Source organism: Stomoxys calcitrans, chromosome 1, assembly GCF_963082655.1.
Source record: "Stomoxys calcitrans chromosome 1, idStoCalc2.1, whole genome shotgun sequence".
NCBI lineage: Eukaryota > Metazoa > Arthropoda > Insecta > Diptera > Muscidae > Stomoxys > Stomoxys calcitrans.
In genome coordinates, this window is record NC_081552.1 from 149647826 (window position 1) to 149666362 (window position 18537).

The 18537-nt window shown below is 41.2% G+C and overlaps 1 protein-coding gene and 1 long non-coding RNA gene across 2 annotated transcripts in view; one reads left to right on the forward strand and one right to left on the reverse strand.

The window, feature by feature from the left end:
* Positions 1 to 18537, reverse strand: part of LOC106090082 (four and a half LIM domains protein 2) — a 579753-nt gene that overhangs the window by 382382 nt on the left and 178834 nt on the right. The window contains exon 2 of the mRNA XM_059361321.1: positions 2695 to 2780. The gene's annotated coding sequence lies outside the window, so the exon portion shown is untranslated. The remainder of the gene's footprint in view (positions 1 to 2694; positions 2781 to 18537) is intronic.
* Positions 1 to 18537, forward strand: part of LOC131994370 (uncharacterized) — a 111798-nt gene that overhangs the window by 89310 nt on the left and 3951 nt on the right. The gene's annotated exons all lie outside the window — the stretch shown is intronic.

The window sequence follows — 18537 nt, forward strand, 5'->3', positions numbered from 1 at the left end:
AACCAAAATCATGCCAAAAATGTGTGCTTGCCCTGCAAACGTTTTTGATCGTCAAACAATCTACAGCGAATCTTCTAGATGAAGGTTACCTTGGCGGACGACCTCGTCTAAGAGTCGTAGACGAGCGTGAGGAGTTGTGTCCTCAAGACGAAATTTCTGGAAGAGTGTTCCGCGAATCTTCCACATGAGTTACTAAAGAGTAGGTTAGGTTAGGTTGAAAAAAAGGTGCAGATATTAATCCGCCCCACTATATACATACACCTAAGCCAGTAGTCGGCTTGTTGTGCGCTCCAAATACAATATTAAAGTAACCTCGAAAAAGACACTCCTCTAAGTTGGTTCATGTCTGGAACAGTGTATAGAACCCAATCGATGTGGATTTTGCTATCCTCAGAGTAGGCGTTAATCTCCTTCTTACACTGCAAGATTGTTCATGACCTTACCGTCCTGGTTGATATTGGCCTTATGGCAATTTTACTGTCCGTAAAGATGTTTACACTCGACGTCCTCGCATTAGCACCACACCACCTCACGCATTCCACGATCGGCCGGATCTCCGCCTGCAGAACCGTATTATGGTCAGGAAGTCTAAAAGAGATCTCAGTCACTGGGTTCTCAATGTAGACCCCCAGGCCCAGTCTGTCCTCTAGCTTTGATCCATCCATAGCAGCAGTGCCTCACACTCGATCTCAAGGTTCATCTCAGGTATCCGATCGGAAACCTCTTCCATTCTTCACACCTCGTTAAAAGGCATATTTCAGTCTTCTCTGGGTCTAGCTAAGTTACATGCCATATGCAAGATCCTTTCGGCCCTTCTGCATAGATGGTTCGGATTCTTACCCATTAGAAGTATTCTTTGACCCCGTCTGCACAGCGCCTGTCTGCGTCTGTCTGTTAAATCCCTCCTCAGTCAGCATCCGTAAAAGTTCATTTGTGGTGGTCACCCATATGAGTGGCGATAAAATGCCCCCTATGGCGTGGCTTGTGCCACTTTCTCCCTTATATTTATATCATGGAACAACACCTGTTCCTTACTAAAGAGTAGGTAAAGAATCGCGCAAAAATCGTGTGTTCGACTAACAAATGAGTGTTTTGGAAGATTTATAAAATACTCTTCAGGAAGAGTTGCCCATTACTCTTCTCGACGAGTAACAAATGAGTGTTTTGGAATATTTATTAAATATGGTTCTAAAGAGTTACGCGTTATTCGGTTAGAAGATCTAAAATGCATATCAAGATTATTTGTTCATCAAAAGCGTTACAACTACGAAGAAACTTAAATTTTTTGTGTTAATCGTCATTTCCGTCGCACTAGGTACCAATCGTCACAAACCATGTAAGAATTCTGTTTGGTGTTGTGGGCGATGTCCACTCAAAACCAAACATCGAATAACATAATTCAATACAAGTCCTAAACGCACCAGGTTTGAAAATAAAAACAATCGCGAAAAGTTAACTCTGGCAATTTATAAACAAATCTTCTGGACGACCATAACACAATGGGTTGCGCAATAATCGTCGAGAAGAGTTGCTAAACTTCCGCACACGCAATGGATTATCCAATGATAACCTAGAAGAGTGTTTTACGGGTCATACGAGCGATTATAACGCAATGGGTTGCGCATTTATTGTCGCGAAGAGTTGTCCAATGACAACCCAGAAGAGTGTTTCACGACTCATGCGAACGATTATAACGCAATGGCTTGTAAACGAACCGTGGCGAAAAGTTGCTAAAACATTCGCACACGAAATAGATTATCCAATGACATCGTAGAAGAGTGTTTCGCGACTCATACGGAAGAGCATTTGGGTAAAAATCTTCCAGAAGATTGTTATTTTCATCGCGGGGACGAACGCTCTTCCAAAATTATGAAAAATGTTTGTAGGGTGCTTTGCTGTACAGCTTTAATATGTGTGTGTGTGTGTTGTTTGTTTTTGTTTTATTTGTACGGCTTGTGCTGTTGTTCTCGTTTGTGTACTGCTACTCTCGTGTTCGCTCTCTACCATTACCCTTGAACTCATTACCTAATGTTTGGTAGTCTTGCACGCATCATCCAGCCTACCGACACCATTTTCTCTATGATGAAATAACACAATAAACATTACTGCACACAAAAATAAGTGCGCATTTTTTTACCCAAATTTTCTAAAATTTGTTAAAAGAAAATAAAAAAACAAAATGTTTGACCGGCCAGGGGATTCAAAGCCGGGTTTGCAAATCACGAATGGCATGGGTGTCTGGTGTGCTGCATGGTCGTACGCCTATTTTAACCACTAACTCAACAAAAGAATTTGTCGAAAATCCACAAAATGTCAATTATTTTGTCTGCCCAGTCTCCACAAACCTACTTCAACAATTGAAATTGGTTGAGATTTAACTGTTTCACATACAAATTTGGTATTTGGTTTTTTCTTAGAGTTATTTTTTTCTGTGTAACACTCCTCATGAATTGCACTTAAAAATGAACTTTTTTCTCGGCAGAAAATCCAATTGACATCAGCTGTGCAACAAAAGTGCACTGCCATGTAGCGTAATTTAATAACATACTCAAAGCTTGTGTTGGTGCTCTCAGGTAAACGGAAACTGGCCCACCTCAATGATAGCGGGCCGGCGTTTTTCATTATCATAAATTCATTACAGCAGCCATTTTCATTATGTTAGAGCACTCTTTCCCCCCGTACTGTATGACTTACCTCCAACCATGGGCAGCAAATCCTGAGCATTCAGTTTTGCACTGCTCGCAACGAACACCCTCCTCGACCTCACGTATTATGGCTCCCTGTAATGGAATAAAGCAGAATATTGTGGTTAAAAGGGTACAAGCCTTTGAAAATTTAGAAATTGAAACAAGTAAAAATGTTCACAATTGGGCCGGGCCGAATCGTTTGATCCCCCCACCATGGATGCTGCTAAAACTGAACTCGAATGTTCTTATTTGAAGGGCATACGTCTACTTTATGTGCCAAAATTCTGGCAAATCAGGCAAAAATTTGAGCTGCTGTTATTGTTGTTGTAACCACACGTTGCAAGTTTATCTACTCTTCTTCAGTCTCCCAAATCCACTCCTCACTCTGAGATCATCCTTACACGACATTGGTTCCAAGATCCAGCTCTAAAAAACTGGCTGCTTCAACTAAATCGGTTCATAGTGCAGTGCCTCTGAAGTCAGATTCGTTGATTTCGCTGAGCACCTAATTAGCTGAATGGTATCATGGGGTGTAGAGCTGTATACAGGGCAGATATTTGTATTAGAATCGTCTTACCTTGAACGATACGAGTTCAGTCTGATACACCATCCGGATCTCAGTGGGACCAGAATAATTGTTGTTGTTGTTGTAATGGGCGCCCACTAAGGATCGATATGATAAGGTCGCACTAATTTCTGCATCTTGGTGGATATTGTGTAGACCCACATTGTAAGAGACAGTTGTAAGCGGAACCGCGAGGTGTGGGCGGACTGCGTTCTTAAACATTCAGATGTTTGTATACCCACCACCGAAGGATGGGGGTATATTCATTTTGTCATTCCGTTTGCAACACATCGAAATATCCATTTCCTATCCTATAAAGTATATATATTCTTGATCAGCGTTAAAATCTAAGACGATCTAGACACGTCCGTCCGCCTGTCTGTTGAAATCACGCTACAGTCTTTAAAAATAGAGATATTGATCTGAAACTTTGCACAGATTCTCTTTTTGTCCCTAAGCAGGTTGAGTTCAAAGTTCGAAGCTATATCGGACTATATCTTAATATATACGCCGATTTCGGGTCCAGTGAGTTATATTAGACCCTTCGACATTCTTCTTCAATTTGGCCCAGATCGATTCGGATTTGGATATAGCTGCCATATTGACCGATCCGCCGATTTAGGGTCATAGGCCCATAAAAGCCACATTTATTATGCAATTTTGCTGAAATTTGGGACAGTGAGTTGTGTTCGTCCAGTCGATATCACACTTCGATTTGGCCCAGATCGGTCCAGATTTAGATATTGCTGCCATATAAATCGATCTCTCGATTTAAGGTCTAGGGCCCATAAAAGGCGAATTTATTACCCGATTTTGTCAAAATTTGTGACAGTGAGCTGGTTAGGTCCATCGACATCCTTCTTCTATTTGGCCCAGATCGTTTCAGGTTTGGATATAGCTGCCATATAGACCGATCTCTCGATTTCAGGTTTTGGGCCCATAAAGGCGCACTTACTCTCCGCTGTCGCCGATTTATTGGTCAGCGAGTTGTGTTAGGGCCTTTGACATCCTTCTTCAATTTGGCTCCGATCGCTTCATAATTGAATATAGCTGCCATATAAACCGATAAATCCCATAAAAGGCGCATTTATTGTCCGATGTCGCCGAAATATGGGACAGTGAGTTAAGTTAAGACCTTCGACATATTTCTGCAATTTGGCCTAGATCGATCAAGATTTACGTATAGCTGCCATATAGACTGATCTCTCAATTTAGGGTTTTGGGCCCATAAAAGGCGATTTTTTATCCGGTGTGGCCGAAATTTGGGCCATTTAGTTATGTTAGGCCCTTCGACATTCTTCTTCAATTTCTGCAACTTGTCCCAAATCGGTCCAGATTTGGATATAGCTGTCATATAGACCGATATTTCGATTTAAAGTCTTGGCTCCATAAAAGCCGCATTTATAATCCGATTTCACTAATATTTGGCACAGTGACTTATGTTAGGCTTTCGACATCCGTGTCGTATATGGTTAAGATCGGTTTATTTTTTTTAGATATAGCTACTAAAAAGACCAATATTTAGTTGTACACAATTGAACAATGACTTGTACTTATTAGTATTTGATCCAAATCGGAACATATTTCGATATAGCTGCTCTGGGGCATAAAGTATGCATTTTCACCGGGTTTTGACGAAATGTGGTTTACATATATATACTCGAGCTGATGGGTGTCCAAAGTTCTAACGCCTTTTTACTTGTTATTTTTGTTTCTGGGATGGAAGGCCATCCTGTGATGATTCTTAGCGCCGCATTCTGACATGTCCATACAGAGGCCACACAATATATCACGGGTCACCCGATCGCCTTAAAGGTCGTCAACAGCGGTTTCTTGTTCATTTACCGGCCTTGCCGGCCAAAGATTTGAGGAGTATGTTCCTCTTGTTCCTTGCCCTTTCGTAGATCGTAGCGTGAGCCGATATTAAAACTGGTCGTCGGAGTGCGTCTTCGGTATGAACTCTGAAACCTGAGAAATATACCCTCTTCAGGTTAACCTATGTATGTTTTCGGCGCTAGGAGTCTATTAAATCATTCGGACGATGAAGCTTTATGATAATTGGAACGTGGTCTGAGGTGAGGATGACAATAGTTTGCCAGTTCTATCAGATTTGCGCTGACTGTTGTAATGTCATATGAGCCACAATTGCTCGTCGTTTAGGCGCAGAACGGGAAGTTATCTATACGTTCCACCTGATCGGTACCTCTCTGATCTTCCACATGTTCTGAGGACCAGAGTGCATGATGAACGTTGAAATCTCCCATAACTGTACGGTTTTCACCCACGAGCAATGCTACAACATCAGGGCATTAACCGGATTGGCAGGAGAAAACTGGAGGAATATACACATTTTATAGTTCTATCTTAGTGTTACCTGATTTGAGAGCAATCGCTTGTGATTCGATTCGCTTGTATTATCCCGTAACGTCTGCTTAAGTTCTATCGTCCTGAACGGAATGACCCTACTATAATTTCTCACTCTATCTCTTCGTATGACGATGTAGTTGTTACACCTGTAATGTCCGGAGTTGATTTGTCTCTTCGCATTAATCGTGACGCCGTGTCTGCGCGTGGTAACCGATATCTTTTTTTCTATTTCCGGAGGCCGTTGCAATTTAAATGCATTCATTTATTACCAACCCGGGTAGGCACGCTGATATGTGGTGTTAAGGTATGGCGTTGTGGTAGGACCTGTGGTGACAAGGCATAGGGCAATGATTGTTGTATAAACCGAGGTGGAGAGTGTGACCGTGAGGTGGGAATTGAAGAAGTGGTGTTGGTGACGGGGTAGTTAGAAGGCGTGAGCAATTTCTACTTTTCCGGCGGCGGATCCAGCCATCACATGTGGTGCACCTAACTAATGATGATTGTATCCGTTCGCTGTATACAGCACAAAACCATGGTTCGAAGTTCATCTCCATTTCGGCTCGGACTAGTAAGACTAGGAGAAAGCCAGCCCGAAATTCCAGCTCCAGAAACATAAACAATTTAATCCTGATTATTGAGGCTGGATTGTTCCAGTACATCATACCGATCGCAAGGGAGGTCATTATATACCGATTTGGATCATACTAGATATGGTTGTTGGTAGTCCTAACAGAACATTTCGTAGAAAATTTCAGCTCAATCAGATAACAATGGCGACATTTAATGGCTCAAGGTGTCAAATTGGGAGACCAATTTAGACCATGTTTGACACAATGGTTGGGTGTCGTAGCAGAACACCACCTGCAAACTAATTGCGGGTATCTAAAGGCCGCCAAATCTACATTTCTATCCACGTAGAGGCAAGGGCAGTATTCATACGCAAGCTCGGTTACGCGATGCAAGAGGTTTTGAACCTCTTTGTCCACCTAGGCTAGGTTTGTGTGACAGATTGCCATCACACCACCACAGTAACAGGGAAAGGAAGATGCCTTCTAGTTTTTACCGCTGAACCAACCAGATTGCTTTAAAAATCCCAACAACTAGCGAATTTTCACATCAGCTAAATCTTACAAGTGCTCAAAAAAATGAGAGCCTAAAGTGGAACTCTTCTGATTTGGATCAGATCAGATTTGGATCTATAGTCACTTCTTCCTCGCCGACCTCACAGCTTCTGCAGAAGTCGTTTCTTGCAACCCTCAGTCTGTCAGCATGTTTACCGATGAGGCAGTTACCTGTCATGGCGGACTGGATGACTTACATATCTGTTCTAGACAGTGTCAGCAAAGTTGTTGACCTCATCAAGTCTAGATTGGGCGACCTAATTTCGGAGTGTTCACAACCCCCACTTTGTAACCATTTGATCCTGATGACTTAGCTTACATGTGCCTACAGACATACACACTGACTACAGTTCCTCTGGAATGTGTTAGGTAGTTCCTATACTCGCAAGCTCCTCTGGTCTACAATTCTCTGAAATATCTTTGTGAACCGGAACCCACAACAGGTGAATTTCGAACTGTTCAACCATCTCGTAGAGAGATCTGCTGCAATCGAGGGTGGTTTTTGAATTCAGATATATGTTTCCCAGAGATAGAGACTTAATTCGTATTTCCCATGAAGAAACAAGATGGATCTTTAAAACATGTTGAAAATTTTTTTTTTAATGTTATATTAACCCGGAATATAGATCACATTTAACATTTTATTCTATAATACAAACGGTTTTACCTAGGTGTATGAATATAATGTTAATTGAAATTTGGAGATTGCCATTATTTTCTTACAAAGGAAGCCAGTTTCCTAAGAAGCCGTCCCATTATACCAATGAGTGCGGCGCAATTTAGTTTTAGTTAAGTTGAATGTCCTAAGTGGACATTCTAAGCCATGCACCATTATAGCACCATTCACTGCACCCAAAAGTGGAATGTGGAATTTGTTTAGTTTTCATAAGATTTCCTTAGATTAATGGTTTAAGGCACATAGCCGTAAACCAAGCAAATTTACCACTCTTTTAACTTATTTGCTCTCATTTTTAACGCACTCAACTGCATTCTTGTTATGCAATTTTAATAGACTATTCAAAAGCAAAGGCCATAAAACTGGTAGACACAAAGAAAACACTTGCTTCCGCATTTTCTCTTTTCAAAAATGCCGGATAAAAGGAAATAAAAAGCCAAGCATCGGATTAGGGCAAGAAAACTTTCTCGAGAGCCAAGTGTGTGTGTGTGTGTTTCTGTGCGAATTATTGCTGAAAATGCCGCCTGTTACAGTTTCCGAAAAGGGCAGAGAGGCATGACATTCTACTTGTCGCCAAATACGGCTCCAACCACTGTCACCCGTTTAATTGGATGTAGGTCATCGATTTTTAGCGTGAACTTTGCAGAGGAATTGTGTCGTCAACTGCGGACTCACCACGTTGTGCTTGTGAAAGCAATCCCTCACCCAAACTTAAAGCCATTCACAATGAAGTGCTGCTAAACCACTCGGTACTCACCCTCACGGAAACACACAACTAACAGCCAACAAATTTCATTGGAAAATACCCTGCAAACATTTTCGATCGCCAAATAATCTTCCGCGCAATATTCGAGAGGAAGGTTATGACCGCGTAGGAGTTCGTTTAAGTGTCGTAGATGATTCCCCTCTCCTGAGGAATTGTGTCCTCAAGACGGATCTCCTGGAAGAATGTTCGGCGAATCTTCCATATAAGTTGCTAACGAGTAAGTCGGAGGAGTCTTGAAAGATCTTAAAATCGCCCAAGAATCGTGCAACAAATGTGTGATTTGGAAGACTTATAAAACACTTTTCTTTAAGGGCCCGTTTCACTAAGCTAAGTGACAAGCTATGAAAAATAATGGTAGTCATTCAATCTCAAGCGTGTATGGGTTTCACCATCTAATATATAATTATTCGAATGGCCTTACGTTTCGTGAGTGAGAGAAGATTTGTCCAGATCTACAGTTTGAAAAACAACCTAAATTTGACAAAAACAAATCGCTAAAACACATTAAAAACGGAACATAAGCCTTCACTAATCAGAGCAGTTAACACAATGAATCAAAAAAAGAGTAAAAAGGCGTTAAGTTCGGCCGGGCCGAACTTTGGATATCCACTACCTCGGGTATATATGCAATCCACCATTCGTCATAATCCGGTGAAAATGCATAATTTATGCCCCCATATCAGCTATATCGAAATATGGTTCGTTTTGGACCAAACTCGGCGCTGACATTGAGTGGTCGTTGTCCAAATACAAAATACAGACCGATCTGAACCATATACGACACGGATGTCGAAAACCATAACATAAATCACTGTGTCAAATTTCAGCGGAATCGATATATAAATGCGCCTTTTAGGAGGCCAAGACTTTAAATCGAGAGATCGGTCTATATGGCTATATCCAAATATGAACCAAATTGAAGAGGGATGTTGAAGACCCAAAAAAAAAAAATCGTACAATAAATGGCAAAATCGGACAATAAATGCGCCTTTTATGGGCCTTTACATCGGCGGATCGGTCTATAGGGTAGCTATATCCAAATCTGAACCGATCTGGGCCGAATTGAAGAAGGATGTCGAAGGCGCTAACACAACTCTCTGTCCCGAATTTTGGCAAAATCGGATAATAAATGTGGCTTTTATGGGCCTAAGACCTTACATTGGCGGATCGGTCTATATGGGGGCTATATCAAGCTATAGTCCGATATAGCCCATAAAACAGATTCTCTGCAAAATTTCAGCTCAATATCTCAATTTTTAAAGATTGTAGCGTGATTTAAACAGACAGACGGACAGACATGGCTAGATCGTCTTTGATTTGCTTATCAAGAATATATATACTTTATAGGGTCGGAAATGGATATTTCGATGTGTTGCAAACGGAATGACTAAATGCAAGTCAGCGTATTTAACATTTGTCTTCCTATTTGATTTATTTGAATACTAAGAGGATGTCCAGTGTGAACATCTTTACGGACAGTAAACTGGCTATCGCGGCTAACAGACACCAGTACTTAGGTGTGGACACAATACCAGACATGAACCAACTTAGGGGCGTGGCATGGAAAACAATTAAGGATTTTGTAAGTAGCACGGAATTCCAAACTTAGATTTACTTTTTCAAGGTTACTTTATAGTACTTAGAGCGCACAACAAGCCGAATACGGGCTTAGGTGTATGCCCATGGTGGCATGGGGCAGATTCATATTCGCAGCCTCTTTTCAACCTAACGTAACTTAAATACCAAGCTTATAGTAAATATAAATTTAATAAGTGGGATATGAGCTTTAACTTTATCATTGAGCTTAAACTTTAATCGGACTGCACTTATTGATATGAAAGAAGTATTCCCTGTTCCCTAAGGGAATGTTCATGGAAAATATCGTATTTAGTATGTGGGTTATTAAATCATTGGCTACTAAGGCCATAATAGACGCCAATATAGCCAGTTTTATAATGGACGCCAATATATCCATAGTGAAACACGATTGCAAAGCAAATAGCTTGCGTCTTTTTTCACATTGTGACTCACCCGATAAATCGTTTAACTGCTTCCTGTTGGGACGCAAATCAGCTGTTTGTCTGATAGCGTGCGAGAGAATGGAAGCAATAAAGTTGCAGGGATAGGCTGTAAGAGTTGCGCATTACTTGCTTGGACGAGTAACAATCGTGATATAATCCAAGTGAGAATTCTGTTTGATGTTTGGGAAGTTGTCCACTTAAAACAAACCATAGAATAAAATTATTCAATACAGGTCCTACACGCGACAGTTCTTAAAATAAAAGCAATGGCAAAAAGTTAACCCAGGATATATGTGTATATCAAATCTTTTGGACGATTATAATGCGAAGTGTTGCTTAAACTTCCGCACACCCAATGAATTGTCCATTAATATTCCAGAAGAGTGTTTCACGGCTCATACGGACGATTATAACGCAATGAGTTGCGTAATAATCGTCGTGAAGAGTTGCTAAAACTTCCGCGAATATTTCGCGACTCATACGTAAGAAAACTTCCTCAAAAATGGCCCAGAAGACTGTTTTATCAATCGCGGGGACAAACGCTCCTCAAAAATTATGAAAAATGTTTGTAGGGTATGTTCTCGTATGTATGAACGTAAGTATGTATGAGTATTTGCAAAAGGCCGCATAGAAGAAGGAAGATTTCACAGACTTGAATCATTGTTTTTACTTACTCTTGGCTCTTTTGCGAAAAACCAACCGAAGCACACACACAATCTCAGAGTCTAGAATACTTGAGCCTATGAAACAGAGAGCGAGAAGGAATGCCTATACTGCAGAGATGAAAAAGTCAGAACATTTGTCCTCTTTTCAGTACTTTTCTGCAGATAATATCACTGCCAACAATTCATTATGCTTACTTTCTGGAAACAGTCTGATAATATCGGTTGTCTCTAGGGTTGCATGTACAGCATTGTACAGCACATTGCTATGGTCTTGGATAAGGTCAATTGGACTCTCTAGATATTGGTCTGAATTTCATTTTATCAACGCGTTTTTGTATTAATCCGTATCATGGACACATATAGTAAATGATTGACGGGTCTTTGTCCTGAGAGAATCCAACGTACTACCCAGCCACAAGCTTCTCATGTCTTGTTTCGTACCAGCTACAAAAAATACAGAGTATAGCCCTTCGTACACTGCAAGTATAAATTTCAATTTTCTCATGCTGGGTTGTCGGCTGTAAGTGACACAATGAGAATCTTTTTTGCAAAACAGAGATGACAACATACATAAATCGAACTTAACGAAAACAGACTATCATGCCTGAAACAGAAGCGTTTGAGCGTTGCATTAAGAAATACACCTCTGCAGACAAATATCTAAAAAGCAAGGCGCAAAGTTAAGCAATTTTTAACTCTGTCTCCCAAAAACATTCCTTCACGTATGGCAACACAGAATGACGCCAGTCGTCAAAGTTGAAAATTCTTAGGGCCAAAACAGAATGAGCGCGCTGAGCTTTGTTTTGAGTGTCGCGTTGCAAAAGGCAACTCTACACACTAATCAAACAAATGCAGAGCGGGAAAGTTAAAAAAAATTTACTTGGACGCTTGACTGCGAGCGTCAATCTGTGTTGCCACACGTTAAGTAGTGTTGTAAGTCGCCAAAGTTTTAAATTGTTTAACTTTTGCGAGTTGATTTTTTGACATTTGTTTGCATAGTAGCATTTTCAGCGCGCTCATCCTGTTAAGGCTTTAAACTGTTGCGCATTGCTTTTGTGGAATTTGTTTGCAGAGATGTATTACTCAATGCAACGCTCAAAAAATTATGAGCGCGTTGAGCTTTGTTTTTGAGCGTTGCATTGAGAAACACAACTCTGCAAACAAATTCCACAAAAGCAACGCACAACAGTTCTGTTTTAACGTACTGCTATTCGGCACGTAAATCCCAACTTTCTGATTCGTAGTTTGCTATTTTCCATCTTTGTTCTATAAGCAATGCACAAGTGCAACTGCTGCATAACATTGTTGATATACCCTCCACCATAGGAGGGGGGTAAACTAATTTCGTCATTCCGTTTGCAACACCTCGAAATATTCGTCTTAGACCCCATAACATATATTTATTCTTGATCGTCATGACATTTTAAGTCGATCTAGCCATGTCCGTACGTCTGTCGAAGTCAAGATAACTTTCGAATGAGTAAGGCTAGACGCCTGAAAATGAGCACAAATACTTCTTATTAATGTAGATCCGTTGGGATTCTAAATTGGCCAAATCTTTCCATGATCATGTTGAAATTCTAGAGGGCGCAATTTTTATACGATTTGGCTGAAATTATGCACAATGACTTTTCCTATTACCTCCAACAGATGTACCAAGTATGATCCGAATCGGTGCAAACCTTATATAGCTCCTATATAAACCCATCTTTAGAATATACTACCTGAGACTCTGAAGTGCGCAATTCTCATCCAAACATATACAAAATTCAATGGGGATTTCTGGTTATGATCCCCCAATACCTATTTTTAGTTTCTACCTATAAAGAGAAACCGTGCAAAGAACTTGATTTATGCCTTCCATGGAGGAGGGTATATAAGATTCGGCCCGGCCGAACTTAGCACTCTTTTACTTGTTATACCCTCCACCATAGGATGGGGGTATACTAATTTCGTCATTCCGCTTGTAACACCTAGTAATTTTCGTCTAAGACCCCATATTCTTGATCCGTCATGACATTTTAAGTCGATCTAGCCATGTCCATCCGTCTGTCGAAAGCATGATAAGGAGTAAGGGAGTAAAGCTAGGGGCTTGAAATTTTGCACAAATACTTATTATTAGTGTAGGTCAGTTGGGATTGTTAATGGGCCATGTTTTGATATAGCTGCCATATAAACCGATCGTGGGTCTTGACTTCTTGAGCCACTAGAGGGCAGTGTGAATATCTGGTCTACGGTGGATTTACCAGATCTTAAGACGCATTGATAGGGCCCAATTATCTTAGGGACTTTAGATTGCAATCTTTCACACAGTAGGCTCAAGAGCATCTTGTTTGCGATCGGGAGGAGACTTATTCCTCCGTAATTGTCATATTTCGTCTAATCTCCATTCTTGTGTACGAGAAATTATAGGTTCCAAACATCGGGTATGCATACTTCTAGTCAGATCGCGCAGATAAGCTGATGCATACAGTCTAAAATAGTTCAGCGGGTAACCCCTACGGCTCCTACTGCCTTGTTTTTCTTTAGTCGAGTCACAGATGCTTGGACCTCATTCTGATTGGAAGGTAAACATTCTAGACCATCATCAGGGTTTGGTTCTACGGTATCCTCTTCGAGGCCAACGTCAGACAATAGCAGCTGTGTAAAATGTTTTTTCCATATCCTCAGCACACTATCTATGTCAGTTACCAGATTTTCCTCTTTGTCTCTGCAGGAGGATGTGCCTGCACCATAGCCATCGGTTTGATGTTTTATTCTTTGGCAGAATTTCATTATGACACCTGTATATCTCAATTCGCTCAAACTCACGCATTTCTATTTCTCTCTCTTTTTCTCCCGATGCCTCTCCTCCATCTGCCGCGTTGCTACTGATTGCAACGTCGCTCTGTATGTCGCATTCTTGGCTTCAGTAGCATTTCGACTCTTGGTCGTACCACGGGGTTTTTAGAGGAGGCTTCCTTTACCCAAGTACGGATTTCGCAGCATTTACCATGGAGTGGGCAATGGATTGCCACTGCACCGTCGAATCATCGGGACAAGAAGTGCTCTCATCAAGCAGTTGGGACAGTCGAGTGGAGTATACCGTTGCCATCTGTTGTGCTTACAGCGTTTCAATGTCCAACTTCCTTGCTGTGTCAAATCGAATGTTTCTCGCCACGCTAAATGGTTGCGAAACTTTGCTTCGCCCTCGGGTCTTGATCGGGTGACAGCTATGTGACCGTGTGAATCCTTCGATGTTGGAATCTAGTGCTGCTAACGGAAGTTTCTTCGTGTATGTGCCAAAGATTAAAGTCTCCCAGAACTATTTTAATTTCATGGGCGGGACAGCGGCCAAGCCGCTCGTAGAAAATATCCTTGGCGTGTTCTTCCTTGTCATCCGTCAATTTGGCCTTTATGTGGATTGTGGCTGGCCTCTCATCCACCGGTGTAGATAAGGTGTTGGATTCTCCGACTAACCACAAATCCAAAGCCAAATTCGTTCCTCGTCTCATGGCAGCTAGAATATAGGACGTCCCCACACAAACAAATTAAGTTACAATGTAAAAAATGCATGGCGGACAGACCTACCACACTTAAAAGTCCAAACCGAAAAATGCAAAAACTGGAAGGGATGCGGGGTATCCACTTATAGTGAAGGAAGCTTTCGATGACCAGGATCTAAATCGGAAAGCAGAATATCCAAAAAGACCACAGTATTGGAGATATTTGGCATTTAAAGTTAAATTTAGAATTAACAGAATGGCCCACCGTGCAAAAACTAAGAGAGAGCCTTCCGCATCTTTTAAGTTGTAATTAATTTTTTACAAAATTCAAAATGTTTGTGGTTCTGCTAGCGCTCGTTTTGTTATTTTTGCCTCAAGTTTTACATTATTTTTTTTTTATTCTCTGCTAAGTTCGCGACAGAACGCTGCTAGATGAATGGGTTTGTGTCTCTGCTAGCAAAATGTATCTTTATCTTCACGGACATGTGTCCAAATTTGAAAAGAAGGAAGACCAAGATAAGTCTGGATTTTGCCAAGGTAAAACCAATCAAAACCGTTGCTTAGTTGCCAATATCCCCAAGCCACTTACACCTTACTTTACTTTAATTGGCTATGACAGAATATTTGTTTCACTAGCCGAACGTAGAATAGCGTTCCAAGCGCCTCGATCTTCTGACACCAAGTTTCGAGGTGTCTCCCACAACTTGATCTTTCCATCGGGCTTTTGGTCTTCCCGGTTTGCGTGTACCACCGTGTTTGCCTTCAAAATACTTCTTTGCTGGAGCTTCTTCATCCATTCTGACAACATGCCGTTGTATTTTGATGCGTGTAACTATGCTATCGTCGTCATACAGCTCGTGGTTCATACGTCGCCTATATTCTCCATTAACGCAAACTGGTCCATATATTTTACGAAGAATCTTTCTCTCAAATACTCCAAGCACTGCCTCATCTGCTTTCACAAGTACCCATGCTTCAGAACCTTACAAAAGCACGGGTAGTATCAGTGTCTTCTATAGTGTAGTCTTCGTCTGTCGAGAGGTGGTCTTGTTTCTAAACTTCTTACTTAGTCCAAAGTAGCATCTGTTTGCCAGTATTATTCTTCGCTTTATCTCAAAACTGGTGTCATTCGTTTCGGTTACGGCGGTGCCGAGGTAGATAAAGTTACTGACTGTCTCAAAGTTGTGGTTCCCAAGGCTTTTTGGGAGTTGAAACCATCCATTTCGTCTTATCTCCATTGACTGCCAGACCCATTTTCACTGGCTCTCTTTCGATTCTTTCAAAGGAATAGTAAAAACGGACCCCCCCCCCCCCCCCACATACACATTGTAAATTGCAAATTTTGCCCATGAACATTCCACTAAGAAACAGGGGCAAACTTCTCACATATCAATGAGTGCAGTCCGATTCAAGTTTTAAGCTCAATGATAAGGGGCCTCCTTTTTATAGCCGAGTCCGAACGGCGTGCCGCAGTGCGACACCTCTTTCGAGAGAAGTTTTACATGGCATAGTACCTCACAAATGTTGCCAGCATTAGGAGGGGAAAACCACCGTTGAAAATTTTTTTCTGATCGTCTCGCCAGGATTCGAACCCAGGCGTTCAGCGTCATAGGCGGGCATGCTAACCTCTGCGTTACGGTGGCCTCCACTCCACTTACACCTTACCTTACCCATATTTGATATGCGACCTAACTGTGTCATCATTTATACCCGAATTATGTCAGAAGACATTGTTCACTAAGAATCCCAAATGACCTACAGGGTGCGCCAGAGAAACTTACTTATTTAAAAGGTCAATAAAAACAAAAGTACTTCAGTTTTTGTTTAAATTCTGGGATTCTGGAGATAGCCTCTGAGAGAGATGAGACGGCCGGGGAAATGTTGTCGCAACAAATTCATTGAGTCTCACGCTGTGTGTGCTATAGCTCCATCTTACTGGAACCACACGTTTCTAACATTCATTTCTTCGAGGCTTGGAAGAAAAAATTCCTCGATCATGCTCCTGTAACGAGCTGTTTTCTTCGAAAAAATACGGACCAATTATTCCCATTACCGACATCGCACACCAGACAAAAAAAGAATCTCTTGACGGCGAAGGACCGCTGCTCCCTAAATCACAGCATGATGGTTACTGACTGAAGAGAGAGAAATAAACTTGAGGCCTACCCCTTCCAGGGGGCTAGGGGTCTACCTCGCGACCTCCTCCCCACCCAACTCAACGTTTGGGACTTTTTCCAATTAAGTAAGTTTCTCTGGCGCACTGTATTTGCACCATTTACAATTCCAGCCGACCAACATCAACGAAACATCATACCCAAATAGAATAAAAGTAGAATATGATATTTCAAAATGCAACAAAAGACATGATAAAGTTGATGTACCCACCATGCTATGGTGGAGTGTATGAAATTGAAAGCTGCTGACTATCAAAAGAAGAATTCCCTCTTATACGGGCATGTACATATCTAACAGCATGTCAGACAAGAGGCATACTGAGACTATATATAAACATATGTAGGATACGTGTACGAGTACACACACACACACGCACACACACGATGTCGATTTTTATTTATTTTTATAAAAATTTGGCCTCCGCCTAAAAATGTTGGCTTTATGCCAAATGCACTTGGAAAACAATTGGGGATGCAACATCTCTCCAAACTCCCCCATTCACCAAACATAAGCCGGTGAAGATGCACCAACACAACAAAACCAGAAATTCGAATTAAACACAACACGATGCTATAAATGGAGCATTCCTTTTTGCCCATCTTTAACAAGCAGGTTGTATGTAAAAGCCCTGCATTGGTTACCAATGCAACTGACGTTGGCCCGAATGGAATAACTTTAAGCCCATTACAAGAAAAAGTTTTACAAACCAATTAAAGGCTACACGCTTATGTACAATTAAAAATATACAAAAAATACAATAACGAAATAAATATTGCTTTAAGTCATAAGGAAATGGGGCCTAATTAAAGTAACATCCTTAAAACAAATGGTAGTCCCACATGTATGTGGATGTAACATGATAATTCGTCAGAATGACCGATTTGGTTGACAATACAAATAAGGTACACTCAGAGAAATTAGTCTCCTCCGGACCCTCCCCCTTATCCTAATTTTCAGAAACGCCAGATCTCGGAGATGGGTGGCGCGATTTAAGCGAAATTTTGTGTGCTCTCGTATAGTACCCCAAAAATAAAAATTTGGTATCCAAATGTCGGAAACCAAACATATATTTAGGCCAATCACGACAATATGGAACTCAAATGAAAGGTATTTAGAATAAAAAAACGTATGTGATATCCAATTGTGGGACGAAGTGTTAGGGGAACTACCCCAACCCCCAAAACGCCCCTAAATCGGACATATTTGCCGACCATGATAATATGGGACTCAAATGAAAGGTATTTGCTAGTAGAATACGAATCTAATATCCAAATGTGGGACCACGTTTCTGGGGGTCCACTTCTTCCCCAAAACACCTCCCAAACTGCACTTATTTACTGACCATAGGAATATGGGGCTTAAATAAAAGTGTAGAATTCGAATCTGATATCCAAATATGGGACCAAGTATTTGGGGGGGCCGCCTCTCCCCAAAAACATCACCCAAAGGGGACAAAAAGGTCTTTGGGAGTAAAGCACATATCTGATATCAATATTCGGGAAAATTGTCTATGGGGTCACCCCACCGCCACAACACTACCCAAATAGGAAGTATTTGCTGACTATTGCAATATGAGGCTCAAATAAGAGGGTTTTTAGAGTAGAGCACGAATCCGATATATATTTTCAGGGCCAACACACTGAGTGGACGCCCATCCCCTAAAACACCCCCCAAGCCGGTCATGTTTGCCGACTATGGAAATAGGGGGGTCAAATTAAAGGTATTTGGGATTAGACCACGTATCTGATGTCAACATTAGGGACCAACTGTCTAGAGGACGTCTCACCACCCGAACAATCCCCAATAGGTCGTATTTGCACACCAAGACAATTTGGGTCTTAAAGAGAGTGGAACTAAATTTTTATAGTTTTTAGGGCCAAAAGCCCAAACCGAACATATTTGCCGACTTTTGCAATAAGGAGTTTAAATGTGATTAGAAAACGAATTTGATATCCAATTTTGAGGCCAATGGCAATATGGGGTTCAAATAAATGATATATAGATATATG